Raw genomic sequence first — 15,653 nt, 5'->3', positions numbered from 1 at the left:
AACTTCTGGTCTGATTCTGTCCCAAGGAGGCAGAATCCTTAGAGGAACCTTAATAACAGCCAGTCAAAGGCCGGCATCATTGGCTCAAAATATGTGTCTCAGAACAAGTAGATGCGCTCGGGCAGCAGTTTCTTGTGGCCACATAAGTCAGAGAAACTCCACATGCTGGGCAGGCCTTTGCCCTGCTGGACTCCTCAGGGCCTTTCGTACGTGCCAAGCCAGTTCCCAGGAGGGGGCTCCTGTGTGCCAGGCTTCCCAAAGGTACTGGACCAGCGGACATCTCCGTGGGATACCCACCTCCCTCTCCTAGACCTGCTGCTCTGGGGTCGTGGTTGAGGGGACTATGGACAGAGCTGGGCTGCCTCTGAGCACCCTCCCCAACCCCTCAGCTTTTCACTGGACACGCTGGAGCCTGAGAGAGAAGGGAATCGCTTGGCACAGCCAGCAGGGGACTCTGGCCTCTGGCCCCCTGGTCCCCTGGCCGGGATTCCTTCTTTGGCATGGGCTTCCTACTTCCTGCCCAGGGACACAAGAGCTGCAGTTTCCTTGGTCCCCGCAGGGACCTACTGTTTCTTTCCAGTAGAGCCTTCTGGAAGGGGTTTGGGGGGTGATTGCGAGTTGGTTGCCCCCTCGGTGTCCAGGCATCTCATGTGGACATGTATGAACATGCCCTTCCCTCCCCCCGGAGTCAGAGAGAGAGAGAGAGAGAGTGAGCGAGCCGTGTCTGAGCACAGAGTTGGCCTCTGGGTGAAAAGCAATTACAGCTCTCACACCTGCGCGGGGCGGGAGTGTGTCTGTCTGGGGTGACGGGGGTAACAGCAGTTCTGTGGCCCCAGGACAGGGCCAGCTTTGCTTCTCTGAGCCTCCCTGTGGGCTCTGCAGATGGGACCACGGAGGGCTGCCCGTGCTGTGGACACTGCTGTTGCCAGGGGCCCAGGGCGTCTGTGCTCGGCTGAGCTGCAGCTTGGGACAGGCAGGGAGGAGCCCAGGTGTCGGGCTCCAGTTTCCATGGCTACCAGTTCACATGGTGGTTTCACCGTGGGACCCCTACATATGGGCCTTCATGTCGCCGTGCACAAACAGGTGCTTCCTTAATTCAGAAGAACGGAGGCAGAACGGAGCCTTAGCTTGTGTCCTCGGCGTGCAAGCACGGAGATGGGGGCCTCGTTGCTGGTCAGCTCCCGGGCAGCTGACCCCAGGAAGCAGGGATGAGGGGCAGGAGGGGACAACAGAGCAGGAAGAAAGATCCTGGAGGACACCGGTCTAGGCCATGATGCCGGCATCTGCTGGGGCCTCCAGCCATGAGGACTGTCCATAGGAAAGGCGGAGGCTGGCCCAGTCCACCCACTGGTTCAGCTCCCACTGCCCGAGTTTGGACCTAGGGATTAACCCCTGTGCTCCCAGCTGTGTGTGCTGGCCCGGGCAGGCCCTCATGTGCTTGTCGACGTGCACAGAGCAGGTGCTGTAGTGGTCAAGTGAGTGTGAGGTCACCCGATGCTTGTCTCCAAGGCCCAGCAGTCAGAGGTGGGTCCAGGGATGCCGTTGGGGGTGGGGCAGCCGGGGTGTCTGCCACCCGCTGCCTGTCTCCAGGGTATGGTACGTGTAGGTGGGCTCAGGTGGGAGGGACAAGAGCGGAGTGATCCCCCCAACCGTCCTGTCCCTTGGCTTTGCTCCGTGTGACTTCCTCTCCAGGCTGGTCATTGTCATCCACCAATGGTCCTCGTAGCGTTCTCCCTCTGAAGAAAGAGTTGGAAGGGGGCCACTTTTGGAAAGTGTGGTCAGGGGGTGCCTAGATCCCTACCACCTCCCTTCCTGAGCAGGGGGCCTGCCACACACCCAGAACATTCCGAAGAAAGGCCGGGATAATGATTCACGCACTGCCTTCGGATTCAGGAAGTCTTACCTAGTTTCAAGCTGGATTCCCGCCCCCCCCCCATAGAAACTGAATTAGTAATGCAATTTTTAAAACGTGGTCATGAAAATGGGAATCTGCACCTCAAAATGGGCCCTGCCAAGGCTGCTGGGGGCCACCCAGGCTAGTGGGAGGATTTTCTCCCTGTTTGGTGAGTCTGGATTGAGCTCGCGGGAGGCTCCGCATCTTCGGGGCGCTTATGTTGCAGAGAACGTGTGTCCTCAGAATCGGCAAATTCCCTGCATCCCCGAGGCCAGCCACACTTCCCTGATGAGGGGTTCCTGTCAGAGTGCCACTAATTCTCAGCCTGTCACACAGGGCTTCTTCCTGGCTGAAGGAGCCCGGGCTGCCTGCTCAATGGTGTTTGATGTCAAAATAACTCAAGTGGAAATGTGTGTCCCTTCTGCCACAGTGGAAAACTTCTCCCGGAGCTGCCTGCCACAGCCTGGGTGAGCTTGGGCCGCGAGGCGCCCTGTTCCTGCAGCTGAAGGATGGGTGTCGCGGGACAGGCAAGAATGGAGCTGATGGCCTGCACCGGACACCCAGTATGGGACCCAGTCCCAGGGAAAGGACAGCCTCCCGCCATACCCACGACCCATATAACAAACATCTTCACGGGGGTATGGCACCTAGTCCCACCCAGGGCAGGGATAGCCCTAAGCCATGACCTTGAAGATGACCATGACCAGTGACTAGGACCATAAAAGACATCTTCATGTGAAAGGCGATACCAGGGCCAGGGCAGAGACAGCCCAAGCCATGACTGTGAACATGAGCATATTATAGACTCTGACGGGCTCTGGGACCTGTGGGTCTACAGGTGAAGCCTCTGGTCCAGGGACCTTTGGCAAGGAGGAGGAGCTCATCCCAGGTGCAAACTTGAGAAACCACAGCTAGGCGCGATGCTGTCGGATGCCTGTACTTGCTGGGGGGCTGGACGTTCTCCTGCTGGGGGCGTCTGTGGGGGGTGTTCTGTGGGAGCCCAGCAGAGCCAGTGAGGTGGCTGCGAGAGACAGGTGTGTCTCAGGGACACAGAAGAGGCAGTAAGAACGAAACTTGGGGAATAAACAGACGTGTTAACGTGGGGGTTTGAGGAAGTCCTCCCCCGAGAGGTTCAGAGTCATCTCTTCCTTTACGTCTCCATGAACATTTCAGTGAAATCTGCAAGACTTGACAATGCTTTTGAGGTCAAGCTTCTCATACGTCTTGGCCCAGTGAGCAGTGTCCCCTTAGGGCCCCTTTGCTGACAGCCTCAGCGTGCCCGCCCTGCGCTTCCCAGACAGCTCGGGTCTGAGCCCCTTCGTCCAGGCTTGTCCCGGAGCGGGGCCTCTAGAGCGGGTGACACCCTGCCTCCTGCCCGCTAACTGGAGACAAAGAAGGGAGAGAGGCCACCTGAGAAGCCGGGTTAAAGGCATCGCGGTGTTTCTCCGGGGAGAACTGGGGGAGCTTTCCGGAGGTGGTGGAGACAGACAGCGGCCAGGGAGGGAGCAAGAGGGCGCCGTGGGATTCTTGCTGGCGTCCTTCCAAGAAGGCGACTTGTGGGGAATTTCTCGTGGAATGAGTCCATTTACGTAGCTTGGCAAAGTAGACGGGGGGCTGTGGTCGTTTCTGGGGCAGCTGCGATCGGCAGCTTTTCGTAATTATCCGTTCGTAATTATCTGTGAAGACTTTGGTAAACAGCAGCCTGTTAGCCACCCTCGGAGGATTAAATCGGTACGTTTACTGCTCTATCCACTTGCTATTAACCTCCTAAGAGGCTTTTCCACCCCGGACCTGGGGTTTTCATCTGAGGAGCTCCAAGGAGCGGGGGCAGGGCAAAGCTCAGCGGGGTGGCCGCTGTGGGGACGTTGTTGACCACCACTCTCTGTCAGCGCGGCTGTGGCAGGCGTCCTCTTGCGCCTGACATCCCCACAAGGTGCTTGCTCTGCAGGAATGCAGGAGCTTCTCTCGGGATGTGCATCGCAAGAAGCAAAGGGCCCAGCTGGCAGGCCTGGAGAGTTCTGGAGAGAGATGTGGGCAGACAGGTGGGCTGGGCCTTTCCTGGGAGGGATGGGTGGATGTGGCTGGCTCGCTTTGAGGTCACAGTCTGTAGGGTCATGGGAGAGATCTCCGTCTCTCTTGGAGTGCGCCGTGAGCTTGGCCAAAGAACATCTTTTCAGCGAGGATCTGCCCTGACTTTCCCTTTGGGCTAAGGTTGCCTTTTCATTTCTGGGCCTTTCAGGGGTTGCCCCAAGCTGTGACCATGAGGATGAACCCCACTGCAGAATGGATGGGCCCCCAGCTGACTTCATGCCTCAGCAGGTGTGCTGGTGCTCCTGATTTGGGGTCCTCAGACCCCAGAGACCCGAGATCTGGCATCTGCCTTCGGCTCAGGTTTTGATCTCAGTGGGCGGGGAGTAGTGTCCGGGGCCCTGGACACAGTTCACCAGGGGTCTTACTCCTGAGGGCCTCCTGTGTGCCAGGCATGGTGCCAGGCAGAGAAGCATAATGGTAAGGAGACCTAGACTCGGCCCTCGCCCTCATGCAGATGCTGGTCCAGAGCGGAGAACCGTAGCAGCTCTTCAGATATGACCGGGACCAGCAAGGACGCCAGACACAGCCAGGCCTCCGGGCATAAGGCTGCTGGATCTAACAGGAGATCGGATGTCCAGGCCAAATTCTCTGGCTTGTTCCTTAGACTCTGAAGCCATTAAACATGAGAAAAATGAGAGGAAACGATGCATCTAATCAATGTAAATCCATTTTGGAAGAAGCCATGCTAATGGCTCACTTTGGAACTCCTTTCAAAGCCGGCTTTCTCCATCTTCTTTTCAACAACCAAGAAACCCTTGGAGCAGGCTGAGATGTGGAAGAACCCGGAACTGGATCACGGGATTGGGCAACAGATTCATAATATGTGAATTAATTAGCATCAAGGACTGAGTAGGTAGAACCACGGAACGATGCCCGTTTTAGTACAAGTGGCCGTTGTTGCTCAGTTTAGGGAATGGAGGTTGTATCAGAAGATCAGGGTGGACAGTCACTTCACCTTCTGAGTCAGGGCTTTCCAAACTGATCTGCATCGAAATGACTGGCAAGGGCTTCCCCCCACACACAGATTTTATCTATTTGATAGAGGGCATGAGTTGGGGGGACAGAGGGAGAGGGAGAGAATCCTTATGCAGACTCCCTGCTGAGCCGGGAGCCCGATGTGGGGCTCGATCCCAGGACCCTGAGATCACGACCTGAGCCAAAGGCAGATGCTCAATTGACTGAGCCACCTAGGCGCCCCAAGGCAAGGGTTTAACACAAAAATGACATCCCCCTAGATCGACCAGATCTCAGGTCTCTGGGAGTTGAGGACTCCAAATCAGGAGCACCACCAGAATGTCTCATGGGGGAACTGACTGGACCCTAGAGGGCTGCCTTCTGCAGGAAGCCCCTTGGGTCCAGCCCAACCCCTCATTCCCTTTCCGCCCCAGCTTCTCCCTACTCTGTTCTGGCTCCATCTCGCCTGCCCCTTGGGCTACTCGGCGTCCCAGCTTGGGATGTATTTGTTCTCCGTGGGCTTGGGGGGACACCCTTCACACAAGCCCTTGGGGGGCTGACGGCCTCCTGTCCGTCAGGTGAAGGAGAGGAAGGGAGGGCGGCGGGGACCAAGCCTCCTGCCCCGACGCGGTTGCGGAGCTGCTCAGGTGGGGGCCCACACCCAGGGGCAGCGCATGCTGAGCGCACCGGTGCCTTCAGCGGGTCACGGCCGCCAGGAGGCCGCAGGCAGCTCTTCCCACCGGGCAGCAGGAAGGCCTCCGGTTTGAAACACGCCTGTCCGTCAGGCAGTCAGGCCTGCCTTGGACCTCTTGCCTGTCCGCGTGAGGACCTGGCCCTGGGTTGGAGCCTGTGCTGAGTTTCGGTGGAGCGTTGGCGGCCAAGTTTACGAGGGACCCAGCGGCGGGGAGAGAGGCCGGTGGGCATCAGGCGACAGGCGTGGAATCTGGGGATGAAGAGCGGGGAGGAGCCGCCTACGTCCCGGAGCTGGGATGGCAGCCCAGGGCTGTCTCCAGCAAGGGCCGAAGGATGTTTCCAGGTGTCTCCACAGGACGGGGCCTGAGGGAGGCGCTCTGGGAAGGCGCTCCCCCCAGGGCATGTGTGGAAAAGGGACCCACTGCTAACTGTGGGGCAGGGGACAATAGAGGGTGTCAAAAGCTGTGTAGGGGCCCACAGAAGGAGACGGCCATGTTGTGGGTGTGGTGGGTGAGGGGGCCACGTGAGGCATAAAGAAGGCTTCGTGGAGGAGCTAACATCTGAACTGGGCTTTGGAGGTTGCATAGGAGCTCCCAGTGGGAGAAGAACATGACAAGGAGAGGGAGGGTCACAAAGGCATAAGCCCAAAAGGGCCAGTCACGTTCAGGGACGCTACGGCGTGCGGTGAGTCTGGGCTGTGGGTTCAGTGCCCCCTCAGCGCGGCTCCGGTGCTGTAATGCCGTCCTATGGCGGGCTTGCCTAGTTGGTGTGGTGGTGGGTCCAAGATGGCACCTAGAGAATCTTGCATCCAGTATTCTTGCCTTCACCACCGAGCAGGGCTGACCTCGTGGTCGGGGGAATACTGCCGAAGCAGCACTCTGTGGCTTCCGGGGCTGGGCTAGAAAAGCATTCTGTAGCTTCTGTGTGGTCTCCTGGATGGTACACGGGGCAGGCCGGCCGCCACACTGCGGGGACACTCAGACAGCCCCCGTGAAGGCCCACGTGGGGAGAAACTGATGACCCCGCCAGCCACCAGCACCAACTTATTTGCCAGTCATGTGGGTTGGCCACGTGGAAGTGGATCCTCCAGCCCCTGTCAGACCCTCCCTGACGTCCACCTGCAGTCCCCTGAGAAACCCCAAGGCAGAAGTGCCCAGCCACGCTGCTCCTGCATTCCCGACCACAGAAACTGTGAGAAATACGAAGTGATTATTGCCGCTTTACGCCGCTAAGCTTCAGGGTAATTTGTTACACAACACTAAATAACTAATACGGCTGATTACTAATTACGGTTGATTACGTTTCTCCTAAGCTTCTAAGACGGCTGCCCAGGATCCTAGCCTCCAGGTTACTAATGCCTCATGGGATGCCGTCCCCTTGAGTGTGGACTGGACACAGTGACTTGCTTCTGATAAAAGAACAAGGCACACCTGATGGGGTGTCACTCTGAGCTCATGTTTCTAGAAGACTCTGGCTTCCATTATGCTCGCCTCTCTTGCTCCCTCCCTGGCTCTGAGGAAAGCCAGCTGCCATGTCGTGAGCTGCCCTGTGGAGAAGCCCATGTAGCCAAGACCAGATGGACGTCCCCAGCCAACAGCCCGTGAGGAACCAAGACCAAGAGTCCAGCAACCTGTGAGGGGCAGAATCTCGCCGGCAGCCACGCAGGTGAGTTGAGCCTTGAAATGACAGCAGCCCCAGCAGACGCCTTGGTTCCAGACTTGTGAGAGACCCCGAACCCCTGGACTCAGGTAGCTGCCCCTTGAAGCCTTGCTGTCCAGAAACCGTGAGGTACTTGATGTTTGTTGTTTCGGAGCTGCCGGGTCTGGGAGTCGTTTGTTACGAAGCAGAGGGTAACTAACACAGTTCTGTTGATTGGCATCGACCTCCCCTACCCTGTCCGCAGGGGAGCCGTGTGGCTGTGGTCTACACTTGGGTCTCAGCCTGCTGCCCTAACTTTGGTCAGAGAAGGTGGGGGGCCGTTGAGGGCATGAGAATGGAAGGGGACGGCAAGTCGGTCTGTGTAGGAGCAAGAGGTGAATAAGCAGGTGGATGAGACGGGGGTCAAAGCCAGGCTCTGCCACCTTGTACCTGTGTGACCTTTAATAGGTGTACAAGAACCCCCCAGGCTCCGGTTCCCAAGGAGCCCTCCTGGCACGGAGGGGAGCCACAGAGGGACCAGACTGCTCGGGCAGCACCGGCCAGAGAGCCGACCTGTAGACTGAGGAAGAGGCTCTTGGGCGCTGGCACATGGTGGGTGCTTGATGCAACCCTGACCCTGCAGCTGTCGGGGTTCTTGGCCTCATTAGCTTCATGGCAGCCACTGTTGTCACGACATCCTCAGGGCACTGCCCGGATCTGGGAGGACCTCGGGAGGATGCTGCTCTTCAGAGATGGGAAGCTTCGGTTTGTGCAGTCAGCCCTGCTTTGCTGGGGGCTTCCTGAAGGAACGTTCCCTGGATCTGGTCACCCCTCGTCGGGTGAGGCTGAGCCTGAGCTCTGCATGGCACCCTGCCCGGAACAGCAACAGCTCGCTCAACTTTCTGGAAGTCTCCCGCTCTCCCTCTGCGTGCCGAGAGGCTCTGCCTTGCTTGGGTGTTTATTTCTTGCTCTACGAAGTGATGATTTAATTCTTGCCTGGGATATCATTCAGCCCAAGTTCGTGCTGAAGTGAAGCATATTTCAGCACCCACCAATTTCCATATAGATAAAAAAAGAAAAAAAACCCAAGAAAGAAGGGAAACAACCTCTACCAGCATCTTTGCAAACTATGCATTTGAAACCTGTTTCTTGAAGATGGATTGCTCCATCAGGCTGCTAAGAGGCTTTTCTTGACTTGTCAACAGTTTTATACCCCCACAAACATGCGTGGCTATAAATTATTCATTGCCCAGTTAGTGGTTAAAAAAAAAAAAAAAAGGATGCCTGGGACCGAGGTACATTCTTAATTCTCCCTCTGCTTTTCAGATCCAACTTGTTTTTTTCCTTCCTGCTGCTGGAAAGTAGAAATAACTGCAAATCTCTTGACTGGGAGGTTCAGGGCTCTGGCGTAATGAGAAGGTCCTGCTGAGCCCTGTGTGAGCTCTGCTGGGAGGGTGGGGTAGTCATCTGTGGGACCCTGGGGTTCTCAAATACATGCGGAGGTGAGAAATAGAGGTGCTGTGGGCTTTCCTCCTCCTCCTCCTCATCTTCTTCTTCTTCTTCTTCTTCTTTTTTTTTTTTTTTTTCCTGTTGGCAGGAACTCCAGGGTTTTCAAAAAAGCAGAGAGGAGACTTGATTCTATTCTAGACCCAGCCATTTCAGAGACCATGGCTGGACAGGATCTCAGCCCTCCCATGCTCACCGGCTTCCACCCTCCTTGGGTCCCTCCCAAGGTGGGGGCCCCTGTCAGGAGATAGCACGTTTCTTGTCCTTCTCCTTGTGCCCACCCTCTCTATGTGCCCAGCATACCCTTGGGTCTCCCCTCCGCACCCCAAGTGGCCTCCTCCTCCAGCAGGATTCTCAAGTCTACCAGCACCCATGGGACGTGGATAGAGGTGGGGGGGGGGCTATGCTTCAGGGTTTGGGGCCTGTATTGGCCATGACAAAGCTGCCCAAAGTGGATGCTTAAAACAACAGAAGTCCTTTCTCTTACAGTCCTGGAGGCCAGGAGTCAGAAATGAAGCTGCCTGCAGGGCCGTGCTCCGTCCAGCCTCTGCCTCTCCCTCTCCCACCAGGTAGAACCTTCCTCGCTTCTCCCTAGTTCCTGGTGATGGCCCTCCATCCCTGGCCTGCAGCTGGAGTTTCTACCTCATTGTCACCTGGTGTCCTCCCTGTGCGTGTCTGTGTTCCACCCTCTTCTAGGAACCCCAGTCACATGGGATGATGGGCCTACGCTACTCTTCATCTTAATGTCACCTGTTACCGCCGCAAAGACCCATTGCAATCCGAAGGGTCCGAAGAGGGAAGAGCCTCCAGCGATCGGGCCCGGAGCAGAAATCAGAAGAGTCAAAAGGCCAAAGAGTTGGCAACCTACTGAGAGCTTCTCGTATAACATTCTGGCACGTTGTTATCCCGAAAGACTGTCTTTTGCGCCAGTTCGGAGGCACAGTATCAAAGGCCCCTTCTCCATCTCTGGTTGTGGATGGGCCAGACTCTGGTGTGGGCCTGAAACCTTGTCCCTTCATATGAGCATAGAGAGAAAATTCAGTTGATGGTAGGACTGACCCACCTTGAATGGGAACCAGATGTCCCTGGAGAATAACTGCCTTGGATACTGTCTAGTGGCCTGGTTTGAGAGCCCGGTGTCCACCTGCCACTGGTAGAAGGACATGTGGCTTCTTGAGTGGCCCCCTGCTCCACCTTGACCCCCGCTTCCTCCCCCTTACTCACGTTGTCCCCGGGCACTAGGGACGTTGCTGGCAGTTTCTCTGGGTGGACTCTGGGAAGGCCTCTGGGGTCCCCTGCTCAGTCTGGAGAGAGCGGTTGCATGCTGGTGTCTTGCTGAGCAAGCCAGTGTCACGTGGGGAGTGACGATGGGACTGGACATGGGGTTGTTTTCCGCCAGCCCTACTCCCTAATGTGGGGAGAAGGAGTCATGATTTCATTTCCAAATATTTTGTATGTGGAACGCTGAAGAAGAGACATGGCTGGGTGTTTGGGCTTTCAGAGACTTCCAGATGCTGTGTCTGCAAACCCCAGGGGACATTAGGTTTTGTCGAGGCCATCTGGTGCCCAAGTTCTGTCACCTCTTACCAGCCCAGCTATGGCGAAGGGGAAGGCTCCATTCTGCAGACAGCAGACCAAAAAGGCAGGGGCCCAATGGTCCTGACTCATCTCGTTGGATGTGGCTGTTATTTCGGGGTGACCCACCTTTGATTCAATTGGAGTTTAAGTCAGATTAAGCAGCTTTTACTCGGAGCTGCGGGAGCTCCTCTGAGACCGGCCCCAACCCTTCACGTGTGGCAGTGAGGCAGTGAGGCTGTTTGGAGCACAGGAGCTCGGCGGGAGCTCTTGGCCCATGATGGCTGACGGAGACAGAAACTAAGTGCCAAGCACCCCACGTCCAATATTTCATGTACTTCTCACGCACCCATTGCACAGGTGAGGGGACCCTGGCTCCAAGAGACCAAGTGATCTACCTGGGTCACCTGCCTAGTAGGTGGCAGAGTCTCCCAGGCCCAGAGTTCCTGAATGGGAGGATGTCTTCTTCAGGCGGCTAGCTTCCCCTTCCCTCTGATCGCATAGTGCGTGGTGGTGGCCGAGTCCAGATGCTCTCCGGGCAAATGAGGTTCCTTCCCAGGGCTGAGGATCTGAGTAGAAGCCTTTGGAGTGGAGCACCGCCTCCTCCTTGGCTGTCTGGGGGGCGGCACGTGCGATGCATCTAGGTATGGGCCATATTGATGGAGGAACTGTGGACCCCAAGATGGGCAGCCCGCCCTTGGGGTACCTGCTGGGGAATTACTCAGAGGAAGAAACCACAGCAGGGACCCCAGGGAACAGGCTCTCCAGGGAGTGTTGTGTGAAAATTCTCTTTTCATTCAAAGGCCAAAGAGTCAAATAAAAGAAAAGTCTTCTGAAATGAGGGTCTTCCTGGGAGCACTTGGAAGCGTTTTGCAGAAATCCAGACTGTTGTAAAGAGAAACAAGAGTAGCTAGGTGTCCAAAAAATAAATGTATTCATTAATCCCATGGTCTTTTCTATTATCCAGGTCATTTAGTTTCATTTTTGGGGGTATTGTTTCTTTCTTAAGACTGGGTTCTTTGAAATAATATGGAAATGACTATGTAGGTCATTTATTTTCTGTATCTTTTAAAAAATTTATTTTATTAAAAAAATTCTAAAGTTCAAGTATAATTAAGATACAGTTTATATTTGTTTCAGGTGTGCGATAGACTGATTCAGCAATTCTATACATTTCTCAGTGCTTATCACGATAATTGTACTATCTTTTTTAATTAATAATTTTGTTGAGATGTAATTCACCTATCATGTAGTTCATTCATTCGAAATGTACAACTCCGTTGTTTTTAGTATAGTCATCAAGTTGGGCATCCACCATCTAATCAATTTTGGAACATTCTTTATCCTCCGAGAGTACAGCCTTGGGCAGAGCCCCTCCACCCTGGGATGGCAGTGGTCTCACAGGGTCCTCTTTGTCTGTTCCGGTCTCCTGGTTGTCTACCTCATTGGGTAATAGACCCAGCCCCTTTCCTCTAATCCCTGGCTGATTGCTCAATTGTTTTCAAGAATGCCCTGGCATAAAAATTGCTCCCTGGTCTGATCCAATTAAGTTCATGCAGTCTTTGAGGATGGTTTGGAGCCCAGGAGGATGGTTCTTGGCTGTCTCTTTCTCTGGTTCTATCTGGTGAACCAGCTAGCTTTTGGTTTAGCTGGTTGCTCTAAATTGAGAGGAGCTGTTGTTTTCAGGAGTGCCCTTAGGCTTGAACTTCCCACATTCTGTTTTACGTACACTGGTTCCTTCTTCTGTGGGGGCTTGGGAGCTCCTTCCCACACACTGCCTTCTCTCCTGGGCACTCCCTGAGCTCTAGCCCTTGCTGCCTCCCATCATCTCAGCTTGCCTCTCCTGGGGAAACTGCCTTAGGAGCCAGCCGGCAGCAGGGGAGCTGGGATTCCAGTCTTCTAGCCTGTCCTGGATTAACAGAAATCTGATATCTAGAATCTAGGAGGTGAGAGTCCCTAGTCTGGGCAGGCTATAGGATTGGCCACTGTGAACAATCTGCAGTAGCCGGAACCTAGTTAGGAAGGACAATCCTAGGGCAAACAGGGAGTTGAGGAAGTGAGAAAGCTTAACCCAGGTTAAAACCACCAGTCTTCCGAGAAAGACTTTCGAAGTCTTTCAAGATAGAAGATGGGGCTTCTTCTGTGTGGAGCCCACGGAGTGGAGGCACCATCAGATGAGCACCAAATCTCCAGATTGATTTTGCCAAGAATCTGACTTCACCTCTTATAGCCCGTGCCCCTGGAAGCAGCCAGAGAACTCATGTTCATGGGCACATGTCACACATCACCTGCAGCTACCTTAGGCTTTGTACAGAGACTGTGATGGTGAACTTGGCCATCAAGGCTCAGCCTCGTCTCCTACTGCAGGTCTTGCTCTCTGTGCCCCACCACGATGGGCCGTCCTTTCCCTTCTGCAAACAGTCCCAGCTCCCCCCACGCAGACGGATACATGTGCATACATGATCTCACACACAGAAACACGTGCGTACCCACAGACATGGGCACACATGTGCAAAACATATAGATACGCACAGGAACATATCCACATATGCATGCACATATGAGCACAGATACATACATACATACAGACACATACTCAACCACAGGAACACATACATACATACACACACACACTCAACCACAGGAACACATCCACACTCCCCCATGTATACACATGGAACACAATCATACACAAATGTGCACATGTGCACATATCCATGAACTCATATTCACATATTCACAAACACATTCACATAGAGAACATGTTGTCCATGCTCACGCTCACATGGGCACACGTGAACACACATCCATGCACTCACGTAGTCATAGACACATGTTCACACAAATCGTATATTTTTTTTTTTGTGGGTAACAAAGCAAGGTTTATTGAGTGATAGCAAACTGACAGTACACAGAATACCTGGAGTACAAAGCTCCCAAGAAAGGAGGGAGACCTGAGAGTCTTGCCCAAGAGGATCATATGGCTCTTATCCTTTCTTTTATTAATGTAGTGTATTGCATTGATTGATTTGCAAATGTTGAACCACGCTTGCAGCCCAAGAATAAATCCCACTTGGTCATAGTGAATAATTCTTTTAATGTACTATTGGATCCTATTGGTTAATATCTTGGTGAGAATTTTTGCATCCATGTTCATCAGGAATGTTGGTCTGTAATTCTCCTTTGGGTCTTCGGTTTTGGGATCAAGGTAATACTGGTCTCATAGAATGAGTTGGAAAGTTTTCTTTCCACTTCTATGTTTTGAAACAGCTTCAGGAGAATAGGTATTAGTTCTTCTTTAAATGTTTGGTAGAATTCCCCTGGGAAGCCATCCAGCCCTGGACTATTGTTTGTTGGGAGATTTTTGATTACTGTTTCAGTTTCCTTGCTGGTGATGGGTCTGTTCAGGTTTTCTATTTCTTCCTGTTTCAGTTTTTTGGTAGTTTATACATCTCTAGGAATGCATCCATTTCTTTCTGATTGCCTAATTTGTTGGCATATAGTTGCTCATAATGTGTTCTTATAATTGTTTATATTTCTTCAGTGTTTTTTGTGATCTTTCCTCTTTCATTCATGATTTTATTTATTTGATCTTTTCTCTTTTCTTTTTGATAAGTCTGGCCAAACATTTACCAACCTTATTATTTCTTTCAAAGGATCAGCACATATCCTTGGGGGACCTGGGTGGCTCACTGGGTTAAAGCCTCTGCCTTCAGCTCAGGTCATGATCCCAGAGTCCTGGGATCAAGCCCCGCATCAGACTCTCCCCTCAGCAGGGAGCCTGCTTCTTCCTCTCTCTCTGTTTGCCTCTCTGCCTACTTGTGATCTCTGTCAAATAAAGAAATAAAATCTTTTTTTTTTAAGATTTTATTTCTTTATTTGACAGAGAGAAATCACAAGTAGACTGAGAGGCAGGCAGAGAGAGAGAGGGAAGCAGGCTCCCCGCTGAGCAGAGAGCCCGATGTGGGACTCGATCCCAGGACCCTGAGATCATGACCCGAGCCGAAGGCAGCGGCTTAACCCACTGAGCCACCCAGGTGTCCCAAGAAATAAAATCTTAAAAAAACCCAAAAAACAAAAAACACCCAAAGGATCAGCTCCTAGTTTTATTGATCTGTTCTACTGGGTTTTTTTTTTTTTTTTTGTTTGTTTGTTTTTGTTTTTTTGGTTTCTATTTCATTGATTTCAACTCTAGTCTTAATTAGTTCTCTTCTCCTGCTGTGTTTAGGTTTTATTTGCTGTTTTTCTCAAACTTCTTTAGGTGTAAGATTAGGTTGTGTATTTGGGAAAGTCTTGTATTGTTAGGTACTTCCCTCTTAGGACAGGCTTTGTTGCATTCCAAAGGATTTGAACAGTTGTGTTGTCATTTTCATTTGTTTCCATGAATTTTTAAGATTCTTCTTTAATTTCCTGGTTGACCCATTCATTCTTTAGTAGGATGCTCTTTAGCCTCCATGTATTTGAGTTCTTTCCAAATTTCCTCTTGTGATTGAGTTCCAGTTTCAAAGTGTTTTGGTCTGAAAATATGCAGGGAATGATCCTAATCTTTTGGTATGGTTGAGACCTGATTTGTGACCTAGTATGTGATCTATTCTGGAGAATGTTCCATGTGTACTCAAGAAGAATGTGTATTCTGTTGTTTTAGGAAGGAATGCTTTGAATATATATATGAAGTCTCCATTTGCACTCTGTGCTCACCCAGCCTGTGACCGAGAATTTCTTTCTCAGGCACACGACTCAGTTTCAAATCCTGCAGACTCCTGAGGTACATACCTGTGCTGCTGCTTCCTGGGGAGAAAGAGGGGGGTCTTGCCTCAGTTCTGCCACTCTGTGGGCCCCTGCTTAGAGAGCAGTCATGATCACTCCTCAGTTCACTGTATATGGCAACCCCGAGCTGTCTTCCCTGCTCCGATTCTAGGAGCTCTGCTGCACTCAGGCACCCCCGGTCTCCCTGTGACCCCAAGGATCCTGAGACCACACTGTCTCACTTAGGATTTTGCCCTGTTTCACCCCCTGAGCTCTGTTCAGGCAGGGTCATCCCTCACTGGAGCAGACTTCTAAAAGTTCTGATTTTATATCACTTTCTGGTGCTGGCTTATGGAGACCCCCACCCCCATGGTTTATCTTCCCATATATCACCTTGGATTCACTTCTCTGCACCCCCTACCTTGTAGAAAGTTGTCAGTTTTCTATTTGTAGAGTGGCAGCTATTCTTTTCTTAGAGCTCTGGTTGGGTTCACAGGCATTCAGAATGATTCGATAGCTATCTAGCTGAATTCGAAACTAAGGTTTCTTCCTCCGC

At 52.8% G+C, this 15,653-nt stretch overlaps 1 long non-coding RNA gene across 3 annotated transcripts; it reads left to right on the top strand.

The window, feature by feature from the left end:
• The first annotated feature begins 6,505 nt into the window (after positions 1-6,505).
• Positions 6,506-11,392, top strand: LOC116573492. Of its 3 annotated transcripts, none has more exons than XR_004278837.1 (3): positions 6,506-7,297; positions 7,739-9,345; positions 9,473-11,392. It is a non-coding gene; the product is annotated as an uncharacterized LOC116573492 (long non-coding RNA). The 3 variants fall into 3 exon arrangements; XR_004278836.1 differs by having other exon boundaries at positions 6,514-7,297; positions 7,739-8,565; positions 9,266-11,392; XR_004278838.1 differs by having other exon boundaries at positions 6,532-7,297; positions 7,739-8,109; positions 9,266-11,392.
• Positions 11,393-15,653: the final 4,261 nt, after the last annotated feature.

Source organism: Mustela erminea, chromosome 14 (genome assembly GCF_009829155.1).
Source record: "Mustela erminea isolate mMusErm1 chromosome 14, mMusErm1.Pri, whole genome shotgun sequence".
Lineage (NCBI taxonomy): Eukaryota > Metazoa > Chordata > Mammalia > Carnivora > Mustelidae > Mustela > Mustela erminea.
Note: the sequence above shows the minus strand (reverse complement) of the source record. Positions and strands in the feature narration are given on the sequence as shown.